A 27,241-nucleotide genomic window follows, 5' to 3' on the forward strand; every position below is an offset into this window, starting at 1 on the left:
TCCCTCTCTGAGGACTTGCCCTTGATGGCAGAAAGTCTCTTTCTGGAACGTCATACTCTTATCTCAAGGGACAGCTTGCATGTGAAGCCTGAGGTGTCTGGTTGATGAGGAGTAAGAAAGGCCTGGCGCCCTCATTCTCAATGGAGACAACCATAAACAGCCAGGAAGATCAGCAGAAGCCTAATTTCTCCCTCTGTCCAATGTGGCTTCCTTTCCTTCCTTACAGGTATTGATCCTGAGAATACTTTCTACTAATGTCCTGCATACAAATTCCATTTCAGAGTTTGCTTCTCAGGAAATTGAACTGGGACATTAGACTAACCACTGGGGCATAGTTTGGATCACTGAGTCTTTGAAAAATAACATGCCATGGAGTTTACACTGATGTCTTATTTTTTTTTTTAATACTCTTCATAAATTTTCTTAGGGAGTAAACAGAGGTATTCAAAGTGGTTATGTCAGGTCAAGTTTGAACATGTATGTATACAAATGCATACGTATTGTATACATTGTATATGATATGCAAGCACACATTTTTAAAAAAGATTTCATTTGTTTATTTGAGAGAGAGGGAGCAGGAGTGTGGGGGAGGTATGGGGTGGAAGGAGTGAGGGTGGGGGAGGGGGAGGGGTAGTGGGAGAGGGAGGGGTAGGCTCCCCACTGAGCAGGGAACCTGGCTCCACCCCAGGGCCCTAGGATCATGACCTGAGCCAAAGGTAGATGCTTAACCAACTGAGCCACCCAGGAGCCATACAAGTACACATATTTCTGGTAATTTTACAGCATTTCCATAAGACTTAAATTTGGAAAAAATGTATCTTATTTATTAATTTTTCCTCCTTCCTTTTACATCCATCAAATTCATAGTCATTATTAAAGAGAGAAGAAAAAACCCAGGTTTTGTGTTTGGGAAAAAGGGAGGGATGATTGGTGGGAATAAGGAGATGAAAGATATTTATGAGCTAATTTTTTGGAAATTAAATCTGAGGATTTGAAAGAAAAAGAAAAATACAGAAATAAAATAACAAATGGCCAGGTATGTATTACTGGCTGTTTGTCAATAAGTTATTATATTTGATCTTTTGGTATATAAAAAAAGTGCTACAGACAGAGCACTTGGGATATCTCTTGACAGCATGGCAGGCCCCCCAGGCTTCCCTATTCTATGGTACTTGTTTGAACCACCAGTCACACAGCAACTGATCTTTGACCTCAGCAACACTGAATGGGTGAACATGGACAGGAACCATGTGGAAACGTCACTGAGTAGCATGGAATGAGTGCAGTGATGAACTAAGTGTTGAAAGCAGAACACACCTTACCCGTGTGTGGATAGTCCCCCTAATGGAAGGTACAAATTGAATTCCAGGCAGTAAAACTTCAGTGAACCAACCAACACCTTGGGAAAATGGCTTTTCTTCTAATATAGCCAGTAGCATTTAAAAGTCTTCCAAATTTGTGAAGATTGAATGGCTTGTATAGAAGGGTTTGGGGGGATCCCTGGGTGGCACAGCAGTTTAGCACCTGCCTTTGGCCCAGGGCACGATCCTGGAGACCCGGGATCAAATCCCACGTCGGGCTCCCGGGACATGGAGCCTGCTTCTCCCTCTGCCTATGTCTCTGCCTCTCTCTCTCTCTCTCTCTCTCACTGTGTGCCTATCATAAATATATATATATATATAGAAGGGTTTGGAATTCATGATGAATTCACAAATAACTCCTGATATTCCCAAACAAGTTTCTTCCCCCTTCTTTCCCTGTTCAGTAAATCTACTGCTGAGTCACACAAGTCAGAAACCTGGAAATCTCCTTGAATTCTCCTTACCTGACACACATAATTGATTTAACCTTTTATGGGATCGTTCAAATCTACTCCTTCCTCTTTATGCTGGCTTCTGTCCAAATTTGGAGTCTCATCAGTTCTGGGTTGGATCATTATAGAAATCTCCTACTTGGTTTTGATACCCTTAATCTTGCTTCCCAGCCACCACTCTACCCCACATCACATGCAGAATTTGCATGGTCATCAGTGCAGGTCTTCCTAAAGTGCAAATCTGGAATATCTTTCCTTATTAAAAACAAAACAAAACAAAACAACAACTCATTGGCAGTTCCCTACTGCTCATCAATAGGGTTCAAGCACCTCCATGGGGCATTCAGGTTCTCCTCATCCTGGCTTCTGGCTTTCAGCTTCATTGAGCACCTTTCTAGGCTTCACAATTTATATTTCAGTAACGCCAAACTGATTGTATATCCCCACACCAAATATTTCCCACCACTATGCCTTTGATCATGCCTCTTCCTTGTCTTGAAGTATAATCACTACTCCTATTATTTCAGTGGACTAACTCCTACTCCTACTTCGAGACCACATTGCTGTCTTCTTCTTGAGGAAATCTTTCACAATTTCTTCCAGCAGGGGTGTCTGTCTGTTTGTTTGTTTTTAAAATATTTTATTATTTATTCATGAGAGACACAGAGAGAGGCAGAAACATAGGCAGAGGGAGAAGCAGGCTGTCTGTGGGGAGCCCGATGCGGAACTCGATCCCAGGACCCTGGGATCACAACCTGAGCCAAAGGTAGATGCTCAACCACTGAGCCACCCAGGTGCCCCTGTCTGTCTGTTTTTATGTCTGTCCCTCCTATTCTGGTATGAAATCCAAATCCTATTGAACTCTGCATTTCAGCGTCATACATAGTACCTGCACTTAGTCAATGATTATAAATTTTGGTTGATTACCAGATAGTTTAGCCAGGAAAAAGGTTGACCTACTATTCAGAACACCAGATGGGTGACCAGACCTAAGCAGACAGAACATCAGTGACACATACTGGGGCATCTCGAACACAGACATTCACCTGCAGTAGTTTTTTCCCCAAGAAAGAGACAGAAGGCTGAGCACCAGGTATGCTTTGAGTCTTTGTTGAGCCTCTATGAGCCTTGTGGGCTCATACAAGCTAGATCACTGGAGTTGGGAAAGAGTGTGGACTTCAAGTCATTGGGCAAGTGGAAGAGCAAAGGGGAGGTGGTAGAGAGGACAAGATGTCACTGAGCCTTGCAGGAATGCACAAAAACAATAGCAACTTTTGCATGGAAGGGACTGATCAGAAGACATCTTCTTCTTCATCTTTCCTTTTCTATTCTTCTCTCTCATTCACTTCCCTTTTTTTTTTCTCATTCCGCTTCTTCCTCTGCCTCTTTCCTTTAGTTTTGGTGGACATAGTACATTTTATGTCCCAAATGACCTTTCAAAAGTAGTGGCATGCAAACAGAAAAAAGGTAGAGAAAAATCTGTTGAAGTACAAAATAAATTTGGGTTCAAAAGGAGGGTTGAAATTAAAAAGATGACAAGTAAAGTGGTTCATTCATTAAGTTGGGCATCACCAGCTTTAAAATCAGTTATAAATCAAGTACTTGCATTATGCAAGGCATATGGCCTTGGTGCATAAATCTCATAACATTATTGCTGCTAAAATAAAGTGCAAGCTCAAAGTGCTGGGTTACAAACCAAAATAGGAAAATATATGGTGTTAGGTGATATGACACAAAGCTTACTCTCCCTCAGTGCTGTCAATCACGCATAAGATATTGCGTATCTTTGGCCATTTGTGGATCAGAATTTGCATACAATGTTTACGACTTCTTATGAATAGTTTGAGGGGCTAGAGACGAATACTATGCTTCAGAGTATTTATATGAAGGTAAAACCACCAGTGCTAGAATAAGACCACAGCAGAATTGCCATGCTACTAGATTTATGGTATTTTTGCTTGAAGGAGTTGTTTCTTATGTTTGGTTTAAAATATGTGTCCAGGTCAGGACATCATTTCAGCCCCTCTACTAGTTGTTTCTCACAATGTGGGCCTTTGACCTGGATCAGAATAACCCGAGGTGCTCATTTTGGTCCAGATTCTTGGGCGCCCCCTCTGGTCAACAAGATCAGAATGTCACAGAGGTGGGGCCAGGGCTCTGCTGTTCAGTTAAAAGCCATCATGTGCCCATTTTCTGTAGCATGCTATGTTATGAAAGTGATATCAGTCTCTGAGCAGCATGGACTAAAGCAATGACACATCACATAAGCTCCCAATCATGTTGGATGGAAGATGTGGTTAGCTCTCAAATAGTGGAATTTAAGTCAGAAATTGTAGGCCACACCATTTGTATCACACACATGGTGAAGCTGGTGAGCTTTGAGGGCCTGACCTAATGGCAGTCAAGGGCTCCCAGGTGGTGGTGGAAAACCCTTTCCTGGTGACATGACAAAGCAGTGGTTAGAACAGTGCCCATGACCTTGGAGGGGGCCCTGCCAGAGGGTATTAACCACAGTAGTATTTGGCTCCCTGTCTCATGCAGGGGAGGTTTTCTTGAGGGTATAATCCTGACCTTGAGCAAAACGGCACGGGGAAGTGGTCTACTTCCGTAGGCTGTGAATTGCACCCAAGCACAGCCAAATTCATCTGCTGCTCTGTACAGATCCTGAGCCTTCAGCCAGCCAGCCCTTCTGCCACTGTGGCGAAGCAGGCCTGCAGGAAAGCTTCAGGGCCAGATGCATGGGCAGCAGGTTCATTGTATCTTAGTGCATGAACAGGAAGTCAGATAATGATCCTTCTTAATGACTTTCCTCCCGTTTGATGGGATCCCAGAAATTTAAACATATTTTCCTGCCTTGATCCACTCCCCTCTGATAACCTAGAATATTGTTATATCTATTATATTATTTCTATCTCTAGCAATATAATTCCTAATGAAGAATGTCATTGAAAATGCACCCTCTATTTTATTTAACGGAAGCATTAGTGTCTGCAATATACTCACATGACATCTTAGAAAAGGATATTGGATTTGTTCCAAGACTTTTTCAGCTTGCTGTAGCATCTGGAGTATGTGAACATTCACTACTAATTCTAAAAGCTGTAGCTTATCTATTACAACGCCTGGATTCATCATTATCAGACTGAGGGGGTTGTAGCTCACTTGTTTTGGCTCTGAGTATTCCTATCTGGCTGCAAAGTAGAATATTTGCCGTGCCTCTAAGGACTTGAAAATGTCACCATTCTGACCTTGCAGAGAGCCCAGCTGCTCTGTCCCTGCATCAGTCTACGTTAGGACCTCCCTACACACCTCAGATTGTCATGCTTGTAACACATTTGTATGGACTCCAACCAGGCTGTCCACACTTCAGCTGAGAGAGAGGAGAAAGAAAGAGAGCAAAGGTCCTCTAATTCAAAGTTTCTGATCGTCTTATGCACTGGTTCCTGGCTTCTTATTTATTTATTTATTTATTTATTTATTTATTTATTTATTTATTTTAGGTTCCGCTTATGGGTGGAATCATACAGTATTTGTCTTTCTCAGTCTGACTTATTTCACTTAGCCTAATACCCTTTGGTTCCATCCATGTTGTTGCAAATGGCATGACCTCATCCTTTTTTATGGCTGCATAATATTCTGTTACACACACACACACACACACACGCACACACACACCACATTTTCCTTATCCATTCATCTGTTGATGGACGACATAGGTTGCTTCCATATATTTTGGCTACACTATTGTAAACAGTGTCACAGTAAGCATAACAATGCATATGTCTTCATAAAATAGTGTTTTCATTTTCTTTGGGTAAATGCTGGGAGGGAAGAGAAAGAAGAAAGAAAGAAGAAAGAAAGAGAGAGAGAGAGGAAGGAAGGAAGGAAGGAAGGAAGGAAGGAAGGAAGGAAGGAAGGAAGGAAAGGTCTTCAATTGTTTTTCATTAACTTACTTAGGATTGCCATTTCAATAATTCCCATTGTCTGGAACAGATCTATGATTCTTATTCTTTTTTCCATTTTTTAAAAATTAAAGTTCGATTTGCCAGCATATAGCATAACACCCAGTGCTCATCCCATCAAGTGCTCCCCTCAGTGCCTGTCACCCAGTCACCCCATCCCCCTTGCCCACCTCCCCTTCCGCTACCCCTTGTTCGTTTCCCAGAGTTAGGAGTCTCTCTTGTTCTGTCACCCTCTCTGATATTTCCTACTCATTTTCTCTTCTTTCCCTTTTATGCCCTTTCACTACTTTTTATATTCCCCAAATGAATGAGACCATATAATGTTTGTCCTTTTCCGATTGACTTATTTCATTCGGCACAGTACCCTCCAGGTCCCTCCATGTTGAAGCAAATGGTGGGTATTTGTCGTTTCTAATGGCTGAGTAATATTCCATTGTATACATAGACCACATCTTCTTTATCCATTTTTCTTTCGATGGACACCGGGGCTCCTTCCTAGTTTGGCTATTGTGAACATTGCTGCTATGAACATTGGGGTGCAGGTGTCCTGGCGTTTCACTGCATCTGTATCTTTGGGGTAGGTACCCAGTAGTGCAGTTGCTGGGTCATAGGGTAGCTCTATTTTTAACTTTTTGAGGAATGTCCTCATTGTTTTCCAGAGTGGCTGCACCAGTTAAGCCAAGGTCTTCTAACTCAGACTTTCTGATAATCCTACCCCTTGGTTCCTGGCTTCTTGATTTTGTCTCTGACCTTCCAGACTCTAGACCTTGCCTGTAGCTATGGCACCTGCCAATGGCTTCCAGCCTTAGCTGACCTCTCTGGGACGTACCCCTTGTAAGACTGATTCTTGCAGCCTTGTCCCCTGCACTTGCCTCTCTCACCAGTAGGAGCTCTCAGATCCCCACCTGGCAAAGCAGGCCTCTAGGTAAAAACTCTTCCTGGCTCTATGGATTCTGTTTCCACAAGAATCTAGAATTTACCTTAGACCTGGACCTAAGCTCTGTGTGGACAGGTACTCTGTTGATCTGCCTACTCATGTGTTTCCTGTGTAGCTGATACTCAATAAATGCTGACCAAATATTAAATGTTGATAGACTTTGACATTTAATTTTAATTTAATTTATTTTTTACAAAGATTCTATTATTTATTTGAGAAAGAGAGAGTGAGCAAGCATGAGCAGGGGGAGGAGCAGAGGGAGAGGTTACAAGCAGACTCTGTGCTGGGCATGGAACCCCAGGCAGGGCTTGATCTCAACCTGAAATTAAGAGTTGGTCGCTTAACCAACTGAGCCACCCAAGTGCCCCTAGAGTTTAACATTTTAAGAAGTAAACATACTTCATAAAGTATAAGTATGGGATTGGGAACCCAGAAGGAAAATTATTTGAATAGAAGAACATAAAAACTGCAATTCTCCTTCTCATGTTCACAGTAATTCCTGTAGTTCTATCTGTTATCAAGAGATCTTTCCTATATTCTTTTCAGCTCTTAGGAATAACAGGTAAGGCTTGCTTTGCCATTCCAAAATACTGACATAATAGGATTTCTCCCCGTAATATGAACTGTACACAGTACACAGAATGGCGAAAATCCTCTCCAAATCAGGGACTTAAACTGAACATCTCTGGAGCCTAAAATCTAAGAGAGACCACTGAAATTAATGTTTCTGACCCTGAAACAAATATTTTTCTTTACCCCCTATTAAACTTTTCTGCCAAAAAATTATTTTTTAAAAATTGAGGTATAACTGACATATAACATTATATTAGTTTCAAGTGTACAGCATAATAATTCAATATTTGTATACATTGTGATATGGTCACCACAAGAAGTCTAGTTAAAATCTATCACCAACATAGTTACACAAGTTTTTTTTCTTAAGAAAAATCACTTATGACCCTACTGCTTTAACTAAATCAACTGCTTACCTCTATGTTTCCTCAAATTGGCATATTAGTGTCTTATCTGGATTAAAGCCTGAGTTGAACCAGAATGATGCTAATTCATCATCCTTTTATTTATTTTTTTAAACTGTGACTTGGCTTGCCTTCTTGGCGATCACTGCAGCTTGTCGAATGACCTCCTGAGGTTGATATCACTATGAAAAATTTGCATTGTCCATTCTCTTAGAAAATTGTATTTTTCCTAAGTGAAGGCACTAGAAAAAACAAACAGACCCTTAAGACAAAGCCAAACTCTGGATAAGAACATGTTTTTCCATAGATTTTAAAAGAACCAAATATACCTGAGGATGTAAAGAGCCCAGTGAACACTTAAGTTGGTCCATGGCATGTGTGAGGAGGAAAGATGGACAGAAAGGAGATTCTACTACATGACCTAAGGACAGCTCCAAGGGGTCAACAGCGTGGTAGTGATTAGTACTGGTACAGAACTGTTCGGTTTTCAAGTGTATCCTCCTCTGAGTCTCTCAGCAATCTTGCAATACAGTTGGGTAGGCAAAATCATTCACTAACCTCCCCTTCTACATAAGAAATGGATGCTCTCTTCAATGAAAATTAAGGAAGAAAAAAAGAAATGAATATTCAGAATGTTGCTAAACCGCACGCAGCGAGTCAGTGGCAGAGTTGAGAATCATACCTCGGTCTTTTGACCATAAATCTTCTTCCTATCCAACATCATCTTCTGCTACAGTGACTACTGAATGTTTTTCTGGAGCTAGGAATAGGCCAACTAATCTGTTGCTATGCGTTGCCTGAAGGCTGGGGTTGATGTGAGATACTTGTTTTTCATGCAGTTTTATTTTTAGTTTCTTCTCCTAATATTTATTCAGAATGATTTCCCAGTGTACTGTTGCTCATTAGGTCCAAATTCCTGAATAAATATTGGAATTTTATCTACCTGGAGTTCATTCAAATAAATATCTTTGATGTAAACATAAGACAAAGCTACATTAAAAGAAATTTAAAGCATGTTCAGGTGGTTTGGTTTTCATTCTTTAGTTGCTTTCAACCTGGGTTTAAGTAGTGCTATAAATTGTACTGTCTCTGAGAGAGTAGAATATTCATGTAGAATGCCTCATGACATCGCCAAAATATTTGGTTTCCTTTTACCTTTCTCATTGGTTGTTAGTTTTGCTTTTCTGTTGGAGGAAGTGACATTAAAGCGGATTTACTCCATAGCTAATTCTTGACTGTACTTGTCCACAATCCATTACCTGAAATTCTGAATTCCAAAAAGCTTGGAAAGTCCTATTTTTCTTAAGTTATGCAAACTTATTTGGTGAAAATACCCAGATCTGAACTGACAGAGGTTTAGGCTTATTTATCTCACCTAATGTGGATATTTGTGTGTTTGCTTCAGGAATAGTAATATAAGGTGCTCCCCAGATCCCATTTGGTGTATTCTTAATAATGGTTGCATAAAATCTGAAGAATTCTGAAATGCATCTGGCTCCAAGGGTTTCAGATAAGGGACCGTACATCTCTTCTAAAGAAGGGAAGAGAGACATTCTGTGAATAACACAGAATAATGGAGAAACACAAGCAGTGATTACAGTATGCTTCATTCACGTTAGTGCCCTCCCTCCTGGAAGATTACTTATCTTCACACTGTTGAATCCATGCACACCCATGTGATTGATTTTCTTTGGCAAATGAAATGTGAACAGAAGGAATGAATCATTTCAGGCAAAGCTTTAAGGGGCAATGGGTAGCTCTCCATTCTCTCTCTTTCTTTTGCCATTAGCTCAGCAGTGTTGCAGCTGAAGGCTCAGGTCCATCAGCTTGGGTTCGCGGTGAAGCCTGGCATGGAGCTGTGGCAGGACATGCCATCTGGAGATGTAACGTGAACGAGAAAGAAACCTTTGTGGCTGATGCCTTTGTGGTATAACCTAGGCTATCTCCACTGCCATGTGCAAAACCAGTGCTCTCTGGGATGGAGCCATCCATTAATGTAACACCTGTGGGCACCAACAGTTAATGACCAACAGTCGGTATCCTGCAGTGGTTCCCAGTTCAGCTATATGGATGAACGGTGAAGACAGAGATACCGAGTCAGGCCTGGCCTGCTACGCTGCTGTGCTTCCCTCCCCTACTCTAGTGTTGGTTTCCATATGTGGACCCAAAGCCAAATATCAGCTGACTTTAAGTATCCAAATACTTGCCCATTAACACACATATTTTCTTATTTTACTGGATATAACACATTTCATCAGTAAGTCATGCTTATTAGAATAAATCAACACAAAAGTATATAAAGAAAAAGTTTATTCTTTTTTTCTCTCCTTCTAATGGGTGTATCCTTCTGTACCTTTTTCTATGGTAGGCAAATATATATACATACATAGGTCAGGTTTTGTGTTTTTTTTTAAAGATTTTATTTATTCATGAGAGAAACAGAAAGACAGGCAGAGACACAGGCAGAGGAAGGAGAAGCAGGCTCCATGCAGGGAGCCCAACGTGGGACTCGATCCTGGGAATCTGAGATCACACCCCAAGCCAAAGGCAGGCGCTCAACTGCTGAGCCACCCAAGCGTCCCCATAGGGTCAGTTTTTAACATTACCCTACCATGAACGTTACTCTGCCAAGAACAGCCATTCAATTCAGTTATTAGCTCTAGCTGGACAAGTAACTCTTTTATTATTAGCTTCTTTTATTGAATGCTTAGTATGTCCAAATCTCTCTTGGAAATACTTTATTAGATCCCTCAACCCTGTGAGGTAGGTGTTATCATTAGCATTTCCCATTTGAAAAACTGGAGGCTTAGGTATATTGAGTAGTTTGTGAGAGTCATACAGATAAAGAAGTGGTAGAATGAGAAACGCAGGCAGTCTGACTCTACACTCTATGCTCCTGAATTCTGTGTGCTCTATCGCTTCTCTTATTGCAGAATAGTCCATGAACGAATGGACAATAAGTTAATCATCTCCCTATTGATGGAGATTAAGGGGATTCCTCTTTGTCCCTCTTCTTATTCTGCTACTGCCAACAATGTTGAAATAAACAACACTGAAGTATATATATATACTGATATAGGGAAAAAGAAATCTTTCTCAGGGCTCTGTATTTCCCTGCATTCATTATATCTTCTGCTTGGAAAGGAATCTAGTGAAATATCTCTGTTTGGCCCATGGATTTTTAATACTTTCCCATTTGAGAAAACCTTAGGATAAAGCAAGAGTTAACACAGGTAAAGTGTATTGGTGGGGACAGATTAAACATCAGTCCAAGAAAGCCGTAGGAATAAGACAGAAGAAGTGAATGGTTGATTAGCATTTGTCAAAAAGTGGAAATAACCCAAGAGTTTATCAATGAACTAATGGATAAAGATGTGATATATATATATATATATATATATATATATATATATATATATAATTTTATTATTAATAAAAATGGTATTATTCCATATATATATGGAATAATACCCAGCCATAGAAAGAATGAAATCTTGCCATTCAACAACATAGATGGACCTTGAGGGTGTAATGCTAAGTGAAATAAATGAGAGAAAGACTAATACCATATCATTTAACTCAGACATGTAAACTAAAAAATAAAACAAGTAAACAACACAAAACTCATAGATAGATCAGATTGGTGGTTGCTAGAGGCAGGGATTTGGGAGTAGGCAAAATGTGTGAAGGGGGTCAAGAAGTAAAGCCTTACAGTTATAAAATAAGTCACGGAGGTATAATGTATAGCATGGTGACTATAGAAATTGTATTGTGTTGCAAATCTGAAGTTGCTACAAAAGTAAATCTTGAAAATTCTCACCAGGGGGATAAATTTTCTTGACTTTGTATGGTGATAATAACTTGATTTACTGTAGAGAACATTTTACAGTATACACAAATGTTTAATCATTATATTGTACACCTAAACTAATATAATGTATGCCATTTATAGTTCAATAAAAATTTATCAAAGGGGGAAAAAAAAGAAATCTATATGCTGATACACTCTTTGTTTTGGAAAGAATCCCATGTTAATTTCTTCCTGTGCTAATTTGGGAGAACCCAACCAACGCCGGCAGTCTCAGTCCTGGTGGAATTCTTGTTTCACCAGTTCCGTTCCTCTGATCCCTCCAGATATCTTTCTAATACAGAGCAGACTGGAGAGGCCTGTTTAAGACAACGCAACTTAACATTTAGAAACAAGAGGAAGTGAACTGTAAGGGATTATCTTCTCCTAGATGTGTCAGATGCAATCACACGGCATGGATTTATGAAGCAGAGTGAAATATTTGTTTTGATTGCTCACTGATTAAGAATACACTCTAATGCACAATCTTGACAGACATCTAGGGCAACTACTCTTACTTTAAGAATCTGGGTCAGGTTTGCCCAACTTCTTCTAATTCAGCAGTCTCATTTCATTAAAGGATTATGCAAAGAAACCTCAGTTGGGTCTACACAATTGGCTGCTGCTTCATCTTTGCGATATAATATTGCAGGACCCCAGCAGTCACCAATGTTACTGTCCATTAATTTGTAATGTCTTCTTCCTCATTGTTTAGTATAGAGGTGGAAAAGCGCTTAGCTGGGGAGCTTATGAAAAATGGATATAGTGTAAGAAAATTGGACATATAATTTAATACTAAAATAATGCATTAAGATATTTGAAGTTTTAGACTAACCTCCTCCATATGTTGGAGATGCTTAAAAATGGGGTTTTGCAAAAACCTGAAAATTAAATGGAAATGGTTAAAAATCTCAAGAGGTATGTTTAAAAAATTTAATCTAGAAGCACTACAGGGCAGATACTTATCAACAGATGGCTACAATGTGCTAACATATGAAATTGAACAGTGAAATAGATTTGGTTATTCTAAAGTAAACTTATCCAATGGAATGCAGAGAAGAAAATCTTAGCATAAATTGGGGGATCTCGTGTTTGTGACTAGGTAGTGTATTTATGTGTAGGGTAAGGGGTAGGGGTGGATAAGCATGCGGTCTCCTTTAAATTTGTGTTTTAAGGACCATGTAGGCTTTAGGGTAACCAATAATCACTCTATACAGTATATGTTTTTTTAAAAAAAGATTTTATTTATTTATTCACAGGAGATACAGAGAGAGAGGAAGAGACATAGACAGAGGGAGAAGACGGCAGGGAGCCCGATGTGGGACTTGATCCCCGGACTGGGACCACGTCCTGAGTCAAAGGCAGATGCTCAACCACTGAGCCACCCAAGCATCCCATATATAGTATATGTTTTAAAGAAATCCATTCAAGACCTTAAAAATTGATGTTTGTGGGGCACCTGGGTGGCTCAGTCGGTTGAGCATCCAACTCTTGGTTTTGATGCAGGTCATGATCTCAGGGTCCTGAGATCGAGCCCTGCCTCTCGCTCTGCACTCAGTGAGGAGTCTGCTTAAGATTCTCTCTCTCTTCTTCATCCTGTCCCCTTCCTCTAAAATAAATAGATCTTTAAAAAAATTGATATTTGCCTAGATAAGAACTTCTGCTTCAGAAATAAGCATCATATCATCTCTGTCCTGAAGTGTTAATTTGTCTTTCTCTCCTTAGCAGCCTTCTCCCTTTATTCTTGTTTTTCTGTGGTTGTACGGCAAGGGAGCATTTAGATAGGAAGCCTCATCCTGCAGTTTGCAGGTCTCAATACATTCTTTTATGCTGTTCACGAAACAGTGGGAAATGTGGCAGATATTTGAACCATCCAACATTATCTTGAATACTACTCTTCACCTACAGCACGGTACTGATTAAGATAATAATTTCACCAGCAGAGCTCTATTTCTGAACTCTGTACTCATTAGCAAAAGCACAGGTGAGGACTAAGATATGAATACCCGTGTACAAGTGGCAGAGTCCCTGTGGTGTGTGGGCTTTCCCCCCGACACTGGGGGTTCCTGATTAGGACGACTGCCCCTTGAGTAAAGCTTAAGCCAACAAATACATTATTGTGTTCCATTGTCTGCACTGAAGATTTTAAAATAAATCACAGATATTTAATGGTGAAGGACCTATACAAGCCCTTGAACTCAGCTGCTCTCCATCTTATTTCTATCTCTCTATATTCATTCATATTTTGCCTTTGGCCACATACTTATTTCCATTTCTAGCTCAGCTCCTGCCCCAGGCTTACTCACGATGACAGTTCTGTTTCTATACCTGAGTGTATGGAAAAGGATCATTACTTTTTTGAGTGACCATTTAGGTTACTTTACTTAGTATCATCATTGTGCTAGGTGCAATGTTTTGGCCTTAAGGATGTAAAGCTCTGCCAAAAGAGAGAGAAAAAAAATGGCAAATTTCTTCTTGGTATGGAATGCCTTACACTTTAGTCCTTTAGGGCTGTGCTTCCTTGTACCTGTCAAGTGAGGGATTTGGACCTTCCTTGTGAGCTCTGAGAGTCGGAGCTGGTCTTCCTTTCCCTTGCAGTTACATCATAGGCAAAGTCTGCAGCAGCCTGTGAGGCAAGCCATGGAACACGGTCTGCATTTTCAAGGGCTTGCTGATTTGGTACAGGTCTTTTCCCTTATGATGCTCAATCATAGAACTCTGGGTCTCGCTATTTGATAGCCCAGCCAGCTCTGCTCCTGTAAGGACTAATGGATGTGTGTGGTGATGGTGCCAAGATCCTGCCATAGGTGGGCCATCCTTTAGACCAGGGAGTGCATCAGAGGGAGAATTCATAGGATTCAACTGCTTTCCTTCAATTTTTGTGCAATCATTGACCAAAAACACAAGAAAAGTGTCACAATCTTCTCATGTTTGCTTTTATAATGAATTCTGTCCTCTCTGCAGGTTACATAATTGTTCAAGGCAGTGGGCTTTGTCTCTGAATATTGAGAGTTGTCTTAGAAGGAATAATGGGCTGGTGTTGGTCTGTATTTACTTTTAATTTAAATATTGTTTTTTTTGTTTCAATGTCCATTTCTTCTTTAATGGTAGTTATTTTTTATTACACAGAAATTCAATACAGTGAAACTTGAAAGAAGAATTGATAGGTATAGATATCTATATGGTACCTGTTGACTGAATTCAATGAATTGTAGATCTCTTGGGTGATATTCTATAAAAATGACTTTGTCATTTGTTCATCTGTTACTGTTTTCCACTGGGGTTTTTTCTCTCTGTTCTTTCTTCTTCAGTTTCCATGATTTTGTTCATCTCCAAAAGGGAGCAGTTTAGACCATGTGCTTGGGTACTTCCTGAGCCTCCTATTCCCTAGAACATAGGGGAAGGGGATGCCTGGGTGGCTCAGTGGTTGAGCACCTGCCCCTGGCTCAGGGTGTGATCCTGCAGTCTTGGGATGGAGTCCCATACCAGGCTCCCTGCCTGGAGCCTGCTTCTCCCTCTGCCTACATCTCTGCCTTTCTCTCTCTGTGTCTTTCATGAATAAATAAATAAAATCTTAAAAAAAAATAACATAAGGGAAGAAGGATTGTCTTTTTCAGCCCAATTTCTTTTTCCTGGATAGTTTAGTTCAATTCTTTGCTTTTCCTTTAAGTCATCAAGCCATCAGGCCAGCAAAGAAAAAAATCAAGCACACTTATTGTCATATTTGATTATTCTCAATTTATTAGTAAAATTTTAAGGACATAATATTATGTCTTTATATAGTCTTAAAGTGTGATTTTTATTGTGTTTTTAGCTGAATTTTATCTCTCCCCACCTTCTACCATCATCCCTTGGAATAACATACCTTTCTATGTCTCTTCTTGTGACTCTGAAGGAATTTCATGAAGCTATGATTCTTTTTTAAATTCATGTTTCCTTTTTTCAGAGCCACTCTTCAGCTTTTTCTACCTTGTTCTATACCCTGGCAGTTGGACAACTTCAGCAGGCTGCCTCATCCTCTGGCTCTAGGTTGGTTTGGCCAGGTGGAAGCGTTGGTGGGGATTAGAGGGAGGGAAGAGGCCGAGGCCTGTGCTTTCATCATCCTTTCCCTCTCTTTGTAGCGTCCAGTGCATTGGCTGTATTTCTGGGATGGAATTATGTTTTGTGTAAAGTGTTCCTCTCCACACTGCTTCTTTGTTTTCAAATTCCAGCAGCCTCCTTTGCCCTTTCTGGCTTATGAGTATTAACAGAGACCACTGATAACCAACTGCATTGTCCCTTGAGGTTTCCTGCCTCCTGGCCACACCATTGTAGACAGGCCCTTTGTTAAACTTTCCTCAAGTTATTATATTGGAACGTACCATCTGTGCCTTGCTGGGGCCCTGATGGATAGGATAATATAATAAATGCCTGTATTACTGGGAGGCAGTATGGTATAGTGGTTATCTTCCATTTGGCATGAGACTGATTTGGGTTTGAATACATTCCCGCCATTCACTAACTGGGAGTGGGGATTAGTTAACCACTCTGACTCTCTCAGCTTTCTCAAATTTAAGGTGAGAATAGGGGTGCCTGAGTGGCACTGTCGGCTAAGTGACCGACGCTTGGTTTTGCCTCAGGTCTGATTTCAGGGTTGTGAGATCAAGCCCAGCATAGAGTCTGCTTAGGACTCACTCTCCCTCTCCTTCTACACTCCCCTCTCTCTCCCTCTCTGGAATAAATAAATCTTTTTAAAAAATAAAGTGGGGGATAATATTATCTACTTCACAGAATTATTATGGAATAAGTATGAGTATTCAAAAATGTTAATTGTTACATTAGTTTAAATAAATACAAATATATATACATACACATACACACACACAATGTTTTAGTTTCCCCTCAACTTACACTGAATCACTTCGTCACTGGTCAGGTGAGCAGTTACAAAGCAGTGGCTTTTAGTTTCTCTATACTTTGTGTTGCTGATCTTCCAGGTTCAAGTTATGTGGACCTCTTCTTCCCTTGTGCCCCCCGAGTTCCTGCTTACCTAAATGACACTTTGTTTCCCACAAATGATCCTGGCTGCTCTCTCAAATCTGTGGAATTTTCAGATATCTCTTCTTCAAGTGGTGAGTGCTAGAAACAGGAGGTCTGCGGCGAAGTGAAAATCTGTGGGTGGGTAGGTGGGCCAGCGACTTATCCCTGAGCGTAGGGGGCTGACTGCTCAGGTGCTATGTATCCTTGGGTAATCCAACTGCTTTATAGGATAGCTGTTTTTTTTTTGTTTCTGTCTGCTTTAAATATATCTCTAAAATGTTATGAGAGCACTGGCTAAGCCTAGAGAGGTGTTGCAAGGATTAGCTAATTGATTATTTTAAATGCTTTGAAGCTGGCAGAGGCTTCAGTAGGAAGGGCAGGCTAAATAATTTTTGCAGGCTCAGTGGGAGTACAAAGGGTACCAAATGGCTCTTCTAATTTGTTTTGGTATCTAGTAGGACTTGCTTATTGTAGAGCATGTCTCATTAAAATGAGTTATATATGCTACTGCATTTAAAACATGACCTGGGGCAGCCTGGGTGGCTCAACGGTTTAGCGCCGCCTTCAGCCTGGGGCGTGATCCTGGAGACCTGGGATGGAGTCCCCCGTTGGCTCCCTGCAGGGAGCCTGCTTCTCCCTCTGCCTGTGTCTCTGCCTCTCTCTCTCTCTGTGTGTGTCTCTCATGAATAAATAAATAAAATCTTTACAAAAAATAAAACATGACCTGGGGAAATGTTTTAATATAAAAAGCGGTGTTTGGAAATACACAAAGCTTTGGTCAAATGGAGTTGCAGGTACTGAAACCACCTGAGTTTTTCGGACTTGAGAGGAGCTCTATGAAGCATGTTTTAGTAACGCTTATTTCTAAGGGCCTGCTTTGTATCAGGGCTAGATGAACGATGGTCACCATGGTTCCCAGCCTCAAAATTCCATAGTTTGGAAGAGGAGACAAACACAGAGTGAGACCTTTAAAGTTTGCGACAGGGACTAACATGGATGAATCTACAAGGTACAGAAGGACAAAATCAAGTGGTAATCAGTTCAATCTGAGGGAAATAAGGAAAGATTCATAAAGGAGAGGCTTGAGTTGGTCTTTAAGGATAAGAGAAGTTTGCTACATGGCAAAGGGGTGAAGGACATTGTAGACAGAGGGAATGGCTTCTGGAAAGCCTATCTCTCTGGGTTTTATTCAAACATCTTTAAGAGTTTATACTGCCTATGTATCTAGTTCTATCTTATTCTTTGCAACTAGTAGATACTCAATTAATACTTGAAAATGGAGAGTAGTGGGTGGTAGGATTATAGGCAGTGATTTCAATTTTATTATTAGAGTCTTCTTTAGTTTAAAAACTTTCTATAATAAACATGTCTTTCTTTGGTAGGAAGAGTATCCTAACATATTCAGGGGATGACTATCAGAGTCTGTGGCTACACTGGAGTTGGAAGATTGTTGTAGTCAAAGAATCCATTGAACTTTGGCCTTTGTGGACAGTTAACCTGGTAAGGCAAAGATTTGAGACTGTAGGAGTTATCACTGGAAATGAAGCTGGCATGCCAGGTTGGGCTCAGAAATTTGGACTTTATGTTGTAGACAATGGGAAATCATTGAATTTATTAGGCAGGGAAATGCCCATTTTAAGAATCCTCTGGCAATGCTGTAGAGCATGAGCTGGCTATGGAGAGATTGGAGGGAAAGGGACCAACTGTGACACTTGTACAATCCAGGTGGAAACTATCGAAAGTTTTACGTTTGGGTAAGGTTGAGGGGAAGATAATGAATTTGGTTTTAGACAGGATAAGTTTGAATTATCTGTAGGAAGGCCAGTGAGTGCTTGGAACTGGCTGCCAGGAGGAATCAGCACCTAAAATATTAGTGATTCCAGAGACCTCAGGGACTTGGTGGAGAGGAGGAACCTTGGAAGCCCCAGGGAGGCAGTGAGGAGCTTGCACAGCATGCTCAGAAAGGCAAGGGAAAAACAGAAAAGAAAATGGTGCTGCAAAAATCGTGAGAAAGGGAGAAGGTGGTTCAGAAAGGAGTAAATTATCTAGTCAGGATATCTTCCTTTCTCCAGACATTCCTCTTCCTCCCTGCCTTCAGGTTTCTGCTCAAAAGACATCTCTTCAGAGATGCCTTCCGGACCACCAAGCATCCTCCATCACTCTATATTACCTTCCCCGAGACTGTATTATAATGCAGGTTGTACTACTATTCATGTGTGATGAGGCCAACAGATCAGATAGATGATTGCCATTGACAAGACAGTTTGTTACTCACAGTTCCCACGAAGAGGGGTCATGCCATGCCCTGCAGGGCCACATGGGGAAGCGCCAGGGTCAGTCAGGGGGCAGAGGTAGAGGAGGAAACATGAGTAGGAGCCTTTACTGTGGTTTCCATGGCAAGGAAGAGGAAAGGCAGGATAAGCAGGTTAGGATTGGCCAGTTTGAAAAATTTTGGTGGGGTCTGGACATTGGGGCTGTCCCTAGTTGTCTGATACCTGGCTTTGGGGTGATTAAGGCAGGAGGCAGTGACCTAAGTAGGGGGTTGGGATCTGGACTTCGATTGGTTGGTTTGCATATGAAAGACTCCCAGGAAGGCAGATTGTTTAGTGTTTCTAGGAATTGGCAAGCTCTGAAAGGAATAGTTTCCTTAGGGTCAGTAAATCCTGGGGGTGGAGGTGGAGGTGTTGGGGGGAGGAGAAGGGGGGGAAGGGGACTGGTTGGCTCAGTTGGTACAGCGTATGACTCTTGAGCTTGCGGTCCTGAGTTTGATCCTCATGTTGGGGGTAGAACTTACTTAAAAAATAAACAAAAAGAGTACACTAAAGCTACTACAAGTACCGCGTGGTATTATATGGCATGTTTGTGGAGCAGTGCCAGGCTGGGACTAGGGTGAGATGAGTAGGGCATTCACCTTGGGCACAAAATGTAAGAGGAGGTGTCCAAAACACTTAGTAATCAAGGTAAATAATATGTTAATATTTTTTAAAAATCAAAATGAATGCAAAAATGTACATGATGAACAAAAGATAAAAATTTTAAATAAAGACGTGATCAGTAACAGTGCTGTCCTGAGCCATATTGGAGCCTAAAAAAAAAAAAAAAGGACAAGTTAGTAATATGGTTCCCTTTATGATTTTTGAAACTATTGCATTAAAATTATTAGGCCTCAAAAAGGAAAGAAATTCTGACACATGCCACAACATGGATGAACCTTGAAGTGAAGTGAAATAAGCCAGTCACAAAAGACAAATATTACATTATTCCATTTACATGAAATATTTAGAGTGAGAATAGTTGAAATCAGAGACAGAAAGTAGAATGGTGATTGTCAGGGGCTAGGGAAACACAGGAACAGGAAATTATTGTTCAATGGGTGTAGAGTGTCAGTTGGGAAGATAAAAAGTTCTAGAGTTGGGTGGTGGTGATGGTTAAACAGCATTATGAATGCATTTAATCCTGCTAACTATACACTTCAAAATGGTGAAGATGGTAGATGTTATATTATGTGTATTCTATCACAGTTTAAAACCAAAAAGAAACAACCACTATTGCCTTGAAATATTGCTTATCTCGATCACCGAGTTCTTTGTCAGCCCCTCACATTTTGCACTCACCTCACCCATGTGTTGGCTGTGGGAGGAGCTGGGCATACTGAGGAAGGTAGGGAAGGGAATCAGGAGCTAAAGTCTGGCTATCCTTCGGAGGAGATGCATCTTTTCTACTTACCGGTTTAGAATCATTTAGTTTAAGCGAGAAGAGGAACTATATTAGTTAAGAGTGTTTTTGACTGCAAATAACAGAATACTGTGGCTTAAGCACATAATGGTTTATTTTTTCTTACACTTGAAAAAATCCGTAAGTGAGCCCTGCTGGGGTTGGTTCAGTGATAGTGTGGTTGGATCTAATATCTCTCTGGTTTTTTGTTTGCTTGTTTGCTTAGGGAATGGAGCAGCACCGTATGCATCCGTCCTTTCCATCAAGGAAAAGCAAACCTTTTCAGAAACACACCTTCCAATAACTTCTTAAGCCTCCCTGCTTAATCCTGAGTCAAAAGGTACCCTGCCCCCCTGCCCCCAACTTCAAGAAAACAAGGGACAAGACTGTCAAGAGTGACCAAGACAAATCCTGATCCATTGCCTATGTCTGGGCATAGTGACCTTTGCACAAGATTGGAGTTCTATTAGCAAGGAAGCAAGGTGGGAAATGAACATTGCAAAAAGGTAGTTAACACAGGGTGTTCGACTACTGACGTTCTTCCATAGAAACAATATTGGGACATTGGTATATTGGCATATTTATATATTTTTACCTCTTGCAAATATAGTAAACGTATTCTTTACTATACTGTGTGGTGTCTGTCTAATCCATTGGTTTTTATGAGCTTGGAGCCCTGAGCTATTAAAGGGTAAGTAAGCCTGTGGTACTGCCTGGGGGATCTATCCCTCCGACCTTGAGGAGTGATTAACACAGAAGCATTAAAAACACAACCCCTTTTCTTTTTAAATGACTTAGAATTGGCTGAGTGTTTAATCCTTTACTCCTGCTGGGCCTTCTGTCCAGTGTCTTCACCTCATCATTCAAGACAGATGATTTTCCTGGGGTGGTGAGCCAGGGAAACAGATCAGTACATTTTTCTCTTTAACTACACATTGAATAAGCAATCTACTGTTTATTGATTTAGAAAAATTCTTGTCTTGGATTTTAGATCCAGTCGAATGGGATAGAGATGTCTGAGGTTCTTATAAGATCTCATTAAAAAAAAAAAAAAAAAGATTATACAAGTTCCATGGTCTAGTTGTCCCAAGGTCAAACCCATATCCAGCTACTCTCCAAGTATTTAAATATAGGAGAAATAGATTCACTAAAACTGGAAGGAAAAAAAGGAATGGAGAAAACATCCTGAAGAAGTAACATGTAAGTTGAGAGGTTTGTACAGGGAAAGGGGTTCCTGCCTGGATGGTTGTAGAAGGAAGAGTCCATGTTGATGATGGGGAAGTACCTTGGGTCTTCATATCAGTGCTGATTGCTACTTTGCTTCTCCACCTTTTCCCCCCTCTGCTTTCTGGAGTCACAGTAGAACCTCCATTCCTGCTTCCTTTGGTAGCATTCTCTAATAAGTTTGCAGGAAAGGTTCTTCATTATATGTGCATATAGCACAGCTGTAAGGTGTACCATGTTTTACTATAGATCCCTAAAGCTAGATGGGCCCTAAAGAAGTAACTTAGTCTAGAACTTCTTTCTTTCTCCTTTGAAAGATCCCTGCAGAGATGAATGATGCCTTTAGAGGAGTAAAGATCTCATTTGGCAGGGCTGATTCTAACTATATTCATTGCAAACTAAACCTAAAAGCCTGATAAACACATAAATGTGTATGGTAGCTTTTTAGGCAAAGTACAAAGAAAGAGGCTGAGACCTATCTTCTGTACACTTAAAATCTAAGATGAAAAATGAAGTGTGGAATAATTGATAGGAGTGACTGTGCTAGTTCTCATCTATAATGCACAGACTTTATGTTGCTATTATTATCATTATTGGGAGTGAGAAATGGAACCACCATCTTACCAGTTTGGCCATGACAACCTCAGAAAGCCCTGCCTCTTTTTTTTTTTTTTTGCTTAAGACTTTATTTATTTATTCATGAGAGACACAGAGAAAGCGAGAGCGAGAGGCAGAGACACAGGCAGAGGGAGAAGCAGGCTCTATGCAGGGAGCCTGACGTGGGACTCGATCCTGGGACTCCAGGATCAGGCCCTGGGCTGAAGGCGGCATTAAACTGTTGAGCCACCCGGGCTGCCCAAGCCCTGGCTCTTACTCAGGATCTTTCATTGCTTCCATTGACCCTCTGTTAAGAAATCAGTCAATCCAAAGGTGCACCAAAGAACTTGGAGCCCAACCTATAGGCCATAATAAATGGACACTCACTTTCTCCAGCGAGATATTATTTCAGAATTTGTATGTTCTCTCTTGCTTCAATAATTCAATACAATTCAAAATGAAAGCTTGCTTATATCCTTACAAGGGCTTTTCACATAGGTAAATTTTAAAAATGCATCTTTTGAGGGTCTGGAGGAAGCTTGTAGTTGAGAGTGAAGACTGAGGAGCAAGTCCCCTGAAGTTTATATTCAGTCTGGATCTGCTGCTGACCAGGCAGCTCTTGCAGTCCCAGCCTCCCTCCAACAGGACACCTGCTTCTCCGGGTTCTCCCTGGTGTCCCCAAGTGAGCTTCTTCCAGGATCTCTGTCAGAGTTTTACAGTGTCTGGAATACCTATTGGATGATGAAAGGCCTGGATGTCAAGGTTCTCTGAGCTACGGAGGACCCTTAACATATCTGAGGATAGTCCCTTAGAGATATTCAAGAATCCCCAGATTTGCAAATACCTCTGTAGCATGGAAGTCCCCTACAAAGTGGGTATTTTTTCCACTGGCTGGAGCAGTCCCTGAAATAGTTTCAGAATTCCCCTCTGTTTTCATATAGAGCATATTGTGGACTTTTTTGAGTCCTAGATCCAAGTTCATTGCCAAATTTAACATTCTGCCCTTTAAAGTATCCAAAATTCCCATGGGAATGCAAACCTTTTTCTGATACCTCTGAGGAATCCTCAGGGAATGTCAAATTATGCTTCATGTATGAGGTTTCTTTCATCCTTCTTGCTGTCTTTACTCTGATGCTACAAGATAGCACCTTTCCCATCTGGTGGCAACTGCTCTGGCCCACTGTGACAATGTTTGCTGCTTGTCCTGAGAGCGGCTTCTGTGTGGCTGAGGTCCACTGAAGGGCACGCTGAAGCCAGTACTTTTGTGGCTGATGCCAGCCAATACTGGTGCCAGGGATGCTACTGCTTGGAAGGTCGTGGGACCCTGCTAACTGTACTAGGAATGCTGGTTCCTAGGCCACCGAGCTGCCAGCACCAATGCAGGGATGACTTGTTTCAGAGATTACAACTGTTTTTTTTTTTTTTTCTCTCCCCAAGCACCCTTCCTTTTTAAACCAAGCTGAAGTACAAAAGAGAAGAGTCAGAAACCCTTGGAACATAAAAATGCAGAAGAGGAATGTTAAGAAGAGGTCAGTTTAGGCAATGTGAAAGGTCTGATGATCTTTATAATTATTGTATTTAAAATATTACCAAACTTGGGGGGGTTATTGCTTATTCAATTTTATTTTATTATTTTTTAAAGATTTTAAAAATTTTATCTATTCATGAGAGACACACAGAGAAAGAGAGAGAGGCAGAGACATAGGCAAAGGAAGAGGCAGGCTCCATGCAAGGAGCCCCATGTGAGACTCAATCCCAGGACTCTGGGATCATGCCCTGAGCCAAAGGCAAACGCTCAACTGCTGAGCCACCCTAGGCATCCCTGGTACTTTAATTTTAAAAGTAATTGTACACTATGGTTCAGTTCTAAAGCCAGTGTGTAAAAAAAAATCTGCATATACCAAAGTTACTCTCGAAATTCCCTTAAATTGCTCCTAGACTATGTATACATGGCCATATTACATGCCTCGGTGAAGACTGATATATTATCTTTCAATAGATTGACACAGTCGGTTTTCCCACTGGCATTGAAACAAACCATTATTTATTTGACTGCTAAAAGTAGTTGACTTGGGTTTAGAGGTCATGTTGTATCAGAAATATAGACCTTCAAATACTAAAATCCTATGGAATTCAGTAAGATGCTCATGCTATGAGAGGTTAAAAACTGAAGTGGACTAAGGGGAAAATATGGCTTTTATTATACCCATTTTTTAAAAAGTTAAGCTGAGGCACCGGGAGGTCAGGTGACTTGCATAGTTGGAGAGAGGCAGAGCTGGGATTTGAACTCAGGCAGTCTGGTGCTAGTGCTTTTCTTAATCGCTTTGCTTTACACTTTTAAACATGATTGGACAATTTAAATGATCTTTTTCTCTCCCCCTTTTCACTCTGGGCAGGGTGGAATTTACCAATTTAAATGTTTTTAATGATGTTACTCCATTGTACTTTCTTGTTGTAGCAAAAATTCAAGCTATACTGAAAGGCATAATGTATATAACGAGATGATGTCTGTGTCTTGCCCTTCGATGGACCAAATGTCAACAGTTTGTGCACTTCCCTCCAGGATGGCTTTGTATCCACAGCCCCCTCCCCCGGGTTTCTTTTACGCATGCACTCACACACATTTTTTTTTTTTAACACATACTTTAGTCTAATTTCCTTTCCCACTTATCAATGCCATAGACATCATTCTATATCAGAATACAGAATCCACCCCCTCCTTTTAAAGAGCTGCTTTAGTAGGTACCTATTATTCCACTGCATGAATAATCCATAATTTATGTTTGTGTATTCCCTTACTGATGGATACTCAGGTTTAGAAAAATTTTTGCCACGTTTTTACCATTATAGATTCTGTGGCAACCATGCTCATTTGTTCTCTTAGTATTTTGTGGATTTATTTTTTAGGTTTAAACCTTTAATCCACATGGAATTTATTTTGTGCAAGAGGTGAGGTGGGGATTATAGTGACTACTTGACTTTCCTCATTCAAATGATTACCCACCTGAAGAGATTCAGATTCCAGGCACCCAGGTAAACATGCTGCATCTGTTATAGAAATACATTAAAAATTGTAATAAAGGGAATCTCTATGGTGGGAAATATTTGGCAGCATGTTGAGGAGAGGTAGCAGAAGCAGCAGGCTCTACCAGTATGGACTAGAGCAGGGAGCTCTGCTTTCAGGTTGGAATGTTGCATTTTAATTAGCAATATTACTCCCAAATGTTTAGCCGCAACGGTGGGGGGATTAGAGACCTCTTCTTGCTCATCATAATTCAGAACCTGAACATCAGAGTGTCTAATTAGATCTCTCTCTTGAAAGGTCAGCCAATAAAATTGTCATGTTGTTATTCAAGGTCTAGAAGTTACTCTGCTATAAGCTTGATGGATTTTTTTTTAAGTTAAAAATTGCCTATTCATGTCTAGTGTTTTTAGCAGTCTTTGCTGGACTGAGATTGTGGCAGGCCATCATGCAGAAGATCTTGAAAATCTTTCAGTCACTTAGAACAATTCTTGTCCTTTATATTATTTTTCTTTATCACTTTGGACACTATGCTACAGAAGACCTCTGTATCAGAAGCCATTTGGTGTATTTTCTGATTCAAAAGGAAAACAATATTCAATTCAGTTTTTGTTTTGGGGCTTGGCTTCTATAATTGAAATTATTTGAAATTCTATAATTTCAGTTGGAAAAAACTCAAATAAGCTGTGTTCTTCTGGAAATATCACACGATAATTAATGGAACTAGATTGTCTCAAGTTAATTACTTGGCTGTAAGTGAAGTAAGTTAAGGTGCTATCTTAATTCTTTTAAGCCACCAGGACCTTAATTAGAATTCTGTATGAGGTGGGACGCCTGGGTAGCTCAGCAGTTGAGCGTCTGCCTTTGGCCTGAGGTGTGATTCTGGGATCTGGGATCCGGGATCGAGTCCCACATTGGGCTCCCTGCATGGAACCTGCCTGTGTCTCTGCCTCTCTCTGTGTCTCTCATGAATAAATAAATAAAATCTTAAAAAAAAAAAAAGGAATTCTATATGGGGTGACAAATTCAGAGGGGGAAATGTGAATTATAGGCAACCCTCCGATATAACAGTTGCTGCTGTCTCGCTCCACTTAGCCCCTACCAGAGGGGTCGCCTTCTCTGGGTACAGAGCTGTTGGGCTCTCAGCCTAAGGATCTGAGACTAGGGGGTTGGGTATTCAAAGATGAAAATTATTATTACTCCTATATCAGTTATACTATGTGTTAAGTTAACTTTTGTAGGGGTATCAAGAAAATCTTAAAAAAAAAAAAAGAAAATCTTATTGTTACTAATAATGATATTTTCCAAAGTGTGGCTGCATCAGAATCGCCTGGTATTTAATCAAAACGCTGCTTATTGGATTCCACCCAGAATCAGAATCTCTGGTGGTAGAGCTCAGGGATCTATTTTTAACAAGCCTCCACTGTGATTCCTTCGTGCATTAAAGTTTGAGAACGTTTGATTTGTAGCATTACTTCCCTGGGAAAAATATACTCCTCGGTACAGCCAATCAGCTTCAAAGTGTACCTTTGGAATTTAGTGTGTGGGTACATTGGGGCTTGCCTGCGTGTGAAATCAGTGGTCTGGATGACAATCATTTTTAAAGTGTAGAGTTAACAACTGTGAGTAGATTATGGCTCAGGGTATTCAGATTAATTAAGTTCTAAGGTACAGAGCAGGGACCATACAAAGACAGAACTGCCAGAGTTAAAGCACAGGACAGGGGTACTCAGCTAGAAGGTGAAGGAACACGAATAGTTTAAGCATCTATACCCAGACATCAGCTGGTTATTCTGCCCCTGGAGATTTGGATAAGAGGGCTCAAACCCTGGAGCCACCCCTGGATGGTTACCAACGCCATTCCTAAGCTTCCTGTAAATCCTGAGGTACTTGGCTCCCAGGGTTATTTCTGAGGGAATCCCTTTTTTCTGCTCTGCCTTTTGGAATGGTCCCTTATCTCTGTCGGTATGGCAGGCCCTTTCTTCTTGATCCCTCTAGCCACAAAGAGTTGTTTCATTGGCCAGAATCTTTATAAAGGATTGTGGAACCAAAGGCAGGAGTCACATTGTCATATCACATGCCACAGAATATAACTTAACAATCATGTGTTAAACATTTCTGTCCTTAGA

At 40.7% G+C, this 27,241-nt stretch overlaps 1 long non-coding RNA gene across 2 annotated transcripts in view; it reads left to right on the top strand.

Annotated features, from left to right (window-relative positions):
- The window catches only part of LOC102152686, a 153,380-nt gene extending 128,815 nt beyond the window's left edge, over positions 1 to 24,565 (top strand). The window contains exons 7-11 of one of the 2 annotated variants that reach the window (XR_005382912.1): positions 16,513 to 16,647; positions 17,938 to 18,055; positions 20,496 to 20,751; positions 23,528 to 23,619; positions 24,549 to 24,565. This is a non-coding gene — a long non-coding RNA (uncharacterized LOC102152686). Of the gene's footprint in view, positions 1 to 16,512; positions 16,648 to 17,937; positions 18,056 to 20,495; positions 20,900 to 23,527; positions 23,620 to 24,548 lie in introns of those variants that run through there. The other variant, XR_005382911.1, reaches the window with a different exon arrangement.
- The last annotated feature ends 2,676 nt before the right edge of the window (positions 24,566 to 27,241 follow it).

The sequence above is a fragment of the Canis lupus genome, chromosome 32 (assembly GCF_011100685.1).
Source record: "Canis lupus familiaris isolate Mischka breed German Shepherd chromosome 32, alternate assembly UU_Cfam_GSD_1.0, whole genome shotgun sequence".
Classification (NCBI taxonomy): Eukaryota; Metazoa; Chordata; class Mammalia; order Carnivora; family Canidae; genus Canis; species Canis lupus.